Raw genomic sequence first — 7,095 nt, 5'->3', positions numbered from 1 at the left:
GAAATGGAGTAGCTTCAAGTGAAATATGTTACAGCAAACCAACTTACTTAAGAACAAGTCTCCACACAACTTTTAAGAAGAACAAAAAGACAAGCAAGAAAAAGGTGTAAACAATAAAAGCTAAACCAAAAACAGAGAGTAATGTATGACAAACTAGAAAGAATATGAATGAAAGACAATCAAGAAAAATAAGGAACTCAATGAATAAAGAAGGCACACAAAAAAGAGTCCTAAAGAAAAGTGCTAGAGTAGATTAAAGAAAACAGAAAACAGCTACTGGAAATGTATTGTTTTTTTTTTTTTAAAGCAAACTGTGCTATGTTTACAGATTTAACTGTACCGATTGAAAGCGAACTGGACTGTGAAAAATTAACCACAGAAACTTCAATGTCTTAACTCAAAAATGGCACTGGAATGAGGTAAAAACAGTAAGCCAATTGAGAGAAATAATTTTTTCAAAATTGCTGCCCAATTACCGTATTCTTTTCGGCAGTATTGTACACTTTTCGTATTTTATTTATCATTTTTTGTGTACTTGGAATTTTTGAGTGATTCTTTTTTCTATGCTTTTGTAACACTTTGAAGTATGTAAATCCAAATTTTCACAAATTTTCAGTGAGCCAATTAATTGCAGTAAATTGAAAACAGTAGCACGTTTGTAAGAAAACAGAGTATCCTATTCAGGAAAGAAAAACAGTAAGATGAACTAGCAAAGACATAATGGAATTTGTGTAAAAGAACTTGTATAGAATGAAGATACAAGCATGAACTCAAATCTAAAAATGAAAATGCACAAAGGATCAAGCAATAAACTAAAAAACAGAAAGTAATACCAAAGCAAGAAACAATCAAAGCAATAAAAGTACTACAAGAAGTAATGACAATTATGGAATAACATGACTAAGACAAAACTTGACATGATTACAAAATTAAAAGACATATAACAAGGTATAACCACAAGTGAAAGGAAGCTTAAGGTCAGCTCTAGGAAGGAGAATGCCATTCCAAAAGAGCAGCCATACTCATATGAACAATGAGTGCTAGAGTCCTTTTCACAAACACATGGTGTAACAAAAGAAAACAGCAAGAAAACTCAAAATAAATCCTAAAACAGAATGGTAAACAACTTGAATTAAAGAGCTCTTGAAAGTAAAGTGCAATACAACTCAAGAATTAAGCAAAAACAAGCCTAGACTCTAGATACCACATGATGTGAATGTAACTACAAGAACACATGATTCTTGACATTCTTAGGAACAACTTGAGCTGGATTTAAAAGGCACTCTACTTTAGAATTGGATCAATGTTCTAAATTCAAGAACTCACCAAAACTAAGCACCAACCAAGACTCATATTGAAGTCCATGTATTGTCAAATTGAATCAAAACAAAAGGAAAGAAGAACAAGAATTAAAACTGGACAGAATTTAAATGATAGCTACTGAACCAAAACAGAATTAAGAACACAATGCTGGAAACACAAAATAAATGGTAGAAAAAGAAGTAAACTCTAGGAATCAAAACTACCGAATGGAAAATTGAAGAAAAGGGAAGAAGAACACTTATAGAATAAGATGCTTGCTGGATTTTGAGAATTGGAAGAAGCCATTCACGCCACTTGGAACCTTGAACCAAGATAAGTGATGGAGTGCCACCACTTGAAGCTCACCATAGCTCACAAGATAAGGCAAAGAAGAGGAAGACTCAAAACTCACAAATTCTCTCCCAAATTGAGTATAGTCTCTCTACTATAAAATTCCAATATGAATTGTACAAGCTAAGCACCTTTATTTATAGCCTAGAGGTGCTGAAAATGCAAGCTAAATGGCACACAAATGCAATGAAATTCGGTTTGGCACCCCCTAGGCTCCTATCTACACTCCCCACTAGACTCCCTTACTACTTACACCTTTTTATTACATTCACACCCCTATTCTATAAAAGAAATAAGAAGAGCCATTTTATTATACTCTTGTCCCAAAGCTCTTGCCATGCTCCTAGTAATTCGTTGGGCTTGGGCCCCTTGTTGGGCTTGGACCCCTTGATGGGCTTGGGCCCCTTGTTGGGCTTGGTCTTCATGGCCTAGAGCATCCTCTACTTGGTTTCCATCATTGTGTCACCTGCTGCGGCATCTAGGAGCATCTTCGTATCAGACCTAAGACCATTAATAAATTTGCTTAGTTGAACAATTTCTTCAAACCCATGATTTGGGCATTTTCTCAACATCATCTTGAATCTCTCCCATGTCTCCCATAAAGATTCCTCTACTTCTTGTCTGAACATATAAATTTCAGACTTAGCTTTAATGTAACGAGAAATTGGAAAAAATCTCTGTAGAAATTTTTCCTCCACATCCTTCCATCTGGTTAGGCTCTGATTATGATGTGATTTAAGCCACTCCTTCACTTTCCCTGCCAAAGAAAAGGGAAATAGACGCATATACACACTCTCCAAATCACCTGACTGAAAACCCATAGTTCCCACCAATTCATAAAAGGTAGCCAAATGTGTATGGGGATCCTCATGGTCCATCGCTGTGAATTGATTGGTACTAATGAGGGTGAGGCTGTGATTATTAAAAGATGGATAATTAAAAGTGTCAAACTTTGAACCTAACATATATGAATTTGATAGCAAAAGTTTATGTTGTTTGCTATAAACGATTTTGTGATTAATTTGATTTATTTTGGGCATGATTGGTTATGATTCATGATTTCAATATTATTTTGAGAAGTTATTTCATTCAATTGCAGATTTATTTTACCAACTATGTTGTAAAACTTTCAAATTTACGATAAAGTTTTAGAGACAAGGGAAAGACACACCATTACTTTCTTCTTTTTCAAAGGAAGAGAACAACAATACAAACTATAGCGATGAGATTAGTACACTTTGAATTTTGTATAAAATACAACTTTTGTTAAATAGGAATCTACACTGGATAAAACTTTGTTTATTTTGTTATGAATGTTAAATTAAGTACTTTGACATAAATTTGGGTGAAAATATATATATATATATATATATATATATATATATATATATATAACATATGTTTTTATAAGTTAGGCTAAATCAAATTATAATAATATGTTTTCTTTTATCTCTTAGGCTAAACAAAGTATTTCGCGTGGTGTGACCTTTAAAAAATTATCTTTTACATATTGTTGAATTTTTATCAAATGAATATATATTATAATCTACTTTTCTTTAATCTTTAAAAATAAATACTGAATCAATTTTATGGTAACAAAAATGAGACAATTGTTGAGTGAAAAAAAATTATTAGATAAATTCGATTTCATATTTTCTAAAAATAATTGCCAAATAATAAGAAATAGTGGTGTTATAGGTAAGATCAAATTATAGTATATAAGTGGAAGTAAACCTCAAATTATAAATTTATTTTGTGATGATGAATTAAACTTAAACTCACTTTTTCATACGACATCAAAACATATCTTAACGAGATTTATTGGACCTATTGTGTCACGTACTATTAGACCATCCACAAATATTTGGTCTTTAACTTGAAATGTTCATATCTAAGCATCTAGACGTAAGACTATAGTAACTTTTTTTTCCACTTAAACATTTATCTTTTCCAATTAAAATTAGTTATTAAACTATAAGACAAAGAAAGCTTTTTATCAAAAAGTTGAGTCTCATCTATGTTGAGAAACTTAAGTTACACGAGATTTTCAATCTTTGCAACATAAGGCTATTATAAGGGTACTAAAGCTAGTAACTATATCAAGGTTTCTAAACTTTTCCAACAATGCATGAATCACATGATTGTGGATTCATTATGATCTTCCAACTCAGATCATCGTGTTAGAGTAATACTTTAGCTCATGGGCATTAATTTTTAAGCAATTTTATCCATCTAATTTTTTGTTTTTATTTCTCATTTATTGAACAAGTATTTCAAACTTTTGTATAATTTAAACATAACAAGTATTTTATATATGAATGTTATCCAAAAAATTGCATATAATTTATATACTAACCCATTTATTGGTCACATTTTCCCCATTCATTAATAACAATCACCTGCATATCAATGTTATTCAGACAATTGCATATAATTTATAGATAAACTCATAACCATGAGAAAATGACGAGGAATAATGACCAACAACTGTCAATGACCCTTACAAGTTATAATAATATTAATAATAAATAAGTTTCAAATTAATTAAGGTACTAAATACACTTCTTTGCCTGGATTTTCAAATGTTTCTATTAAGTATGTTTGCACTTCACTCACTTTATTTCCTACACTCTGAATGGCAACTGGGTCAAGAAATCCATAAATATAAGCATTTTTCTTCTCGATGTAGAGGTGATGTAAATACCTTAAGCATTGAAAAAATAATGTTAGAGTAAAATATGAATATATTAAACTATTTTAAAGGTTAATGAAAGTATACTTACAACAACCAAAGTTGTAGAACCGATATAGATAGTTGATCAGTACTAGTAACAATATCACAAATATCCTTATGACATGTAAAAAAACTGGTCCTACCTACAATACAGGAGGCATGTTTAAATGGACAATTCTCTTTCCAATTGTCACTACCACTGCACCAAGTAGTTGGAGAGAAGACATTTGTGGTTCTGGAGGGTTGACAACTTTTGAATTTTTAGACTCATCCTAGATTTAAATAAAATTAGTATATAAATATAATTTGTGTGAAGATATTAAAAAAGATAAAAACAACCCTTACTACAATCGGCTTTGCCAAACTAGTTGGCCAAATGATAAAATTTCTCGAGGCCTGTCCTACTAGTTGAACCTCCTCAATGGGCACATGAACTCAAGCAGAAGAATCTCGAACATTTATAACCACCACTCGTATCATATCATCCTTAATCGTTCGATGATGGATATTCGATCCTAACTTATAGATTTTACTTAAGACCACATAAATATATGAGAATAAACAAAATATAATTGGAATAAAATTTACCTAAGGCCTCCAAATGTTGGGGAGGATCATCACCGTACAATTCATTGTTAATAGGGATATCAACACCACCATTACTTCACTATTTTGCATAGTTCTTTTTTTATCTTCAGATTTTGTATAAAATGAATAATTGTTTATATCATAGTCACTCCAACATATGACATCAAAGTTTGGCTCACATGCTAACCATTTCAATGTATCCGAAGTTGTGTTGACACTTTGAACCACTTCAAAAAACTCTTGTTATGCTCATTGATCACCCACTTCTAAGAAATTTGTGGATGATTTTTCTTCACAATATCTTTATGAGCAGTTAAGTAGGGTATCACTATGTGAGTGTTATTCAGTTTATAAAAATGTGCTTGAATAACTTCATCTCGGGTCAATGTCATCACTTTTTCACTTCGAGTACCTTTTCCAGAAATTATTCCATGGTGACGAGATTTAGGTAACCCTACAACTTCAATTTCTAACAAGTATTTTGTATAAAACTCGATAGCTTTCTTTGCAATATATCTTTGAACAATTGATGCTTCAAAACGATATTGGTTCTTCACATACCCTTTTAATATTTTCATGTATCGCTCTATTGGGTACATCCATCATAAGAACACTAGACCACAAAGTCTAATTTCTCTTACTAAATGTACAATCAAGTGGACCATGATATCAAAAAAGGATGGAGGAAAGTACATCTCCAATTGACACAAAATAACTACAACCTCATTCTCTAACTGATCCAACTTTTCAAGGTTTATAAATTTACTACATATAACATTAAAAAAGAAGCATAATCTAGCTAATGCATATCTTACATTCTTTGGCAATATTCCTCGAATAGCCACAAGTAGGAAATGTTGCATCAAAACATGACAATCATGAGATTTTAACCCAAGTAATTTTAGATCTTTCATGGATACAAGTCTTTTCACATTGGAAGAGTAACCCTGTGGAACCTTCACACCCCTTAAAAACTCACACAAACTTTTCTTCTCTTGCTTAGAAAATGTGTGACATGCTGGAGGCAAGTATGTCAGGTTACCATGAGATTGTGGAGCTAATTGTTCTCTTATACCCATTTCAACCATGTCCAAACGAGCATTGACTCCATCTTTAGTCTTATTGTGAATATTAAGGAGTGTTCTGATAATACTATCACACACATTTCTCTCTACATGCATGACATTTATACAATGTCTCACATCAAGGACCCTCCAATATGGGAGATCAAAGAAGATTGATCTTTTCTTCCATATATTTCTTGTTGTGACTTTTTTCTACGTCTTTCCAGTCACAACTTGAATGTCTTTCACACGTTCACATACTTGTGACCCACTTAAAGTCGTCGAAACTAATTCATTCTCTTGACAATCGTTAAATGCTTTGTTTAATTTACGAAAGGGATGTTTCGAACTAAGAAATCTTCGATGTCCAAGGTACATGATTTTCCTTCCATGTTTTATTTGAGAGTGACATATGTCTTCTTCACATATAGGGCATGCTTTGTGGCCCTTGGTGTTGTACCCACTCAAATTACCATATGCTGGAAAGTCATTGATTGTACGAAATAATATGGCATGCAACTTAAAAGAGTTACCTGTGAACCCATCAAAGACATTAACGCCTTCTTCCCATAACATTTTCAAATCTTCAACTAGTGGGCTTAAAGAAACATCAATGTCGTTTCCTGATTGTCTTGGACCTGAGATTATCAAAGATAACATCATGTATTTACGTTTCATGCATAACCACGATGACAAGTTATAGATCACTAACAACACAGGCCATGAACTATGTTTACTACTCAAATTATCATATGGATTCATTCCATCTGTAGCAAGTCCAAGCCTAATATTTCTTGGATCATAGCCGAAATTTGGAAACATTAAATCAATTTCTTTTCCATTGCAAACTATCTGCTGAATGCCTTAACATACCATCTTTTTTACGTCCATCTGCATGCCATCTAATCAATTTTGCATTAGTGAATAATCATTTCAACCTTGGAATTATAGGAAAATACCATAACACCTTGCAGGAACACCCTTTCTAACATCATATTCAGAATCACCATCTTTTTTCTTGTATTGTGATACCCCTATTGTGGACATTAACATAAA

General features: G+C 32.2%; 1 pseudogene; it reads left to right on the top strand.

Moving 5' to 3' along the window:
- Positions 1-2,196: 2,196 nt before the first annotated feature.
- Positions 2,197-2,302, top strand: LOC137838941 (small nucleolar RNA R71; annotated as a pseudogene).
- The last annotated feature ends 4,793 nt before the right edge of the window (positions 2,303-7,095 follow it).

This window comes from Phaseolus vulgaris, chromosome 4 (assembly GCF_051622355.1).
Source record: "Phaseolus vulgaris cultivar YP4 chromosome 4, ASM5162235v1, whole genome shotgun sequence".
Lineage (NCBI taxonomy): Eukaryota > Viridiplantae > Streptophyta > Magnoliopsida > Fabales > Fabaceae > Phaseolus > Phaseolus vulgaris.
Note: the sequence above shows the minus strand (reverse complement) of the source record. Positions and strands in the feature narration are given on the sequence as shown.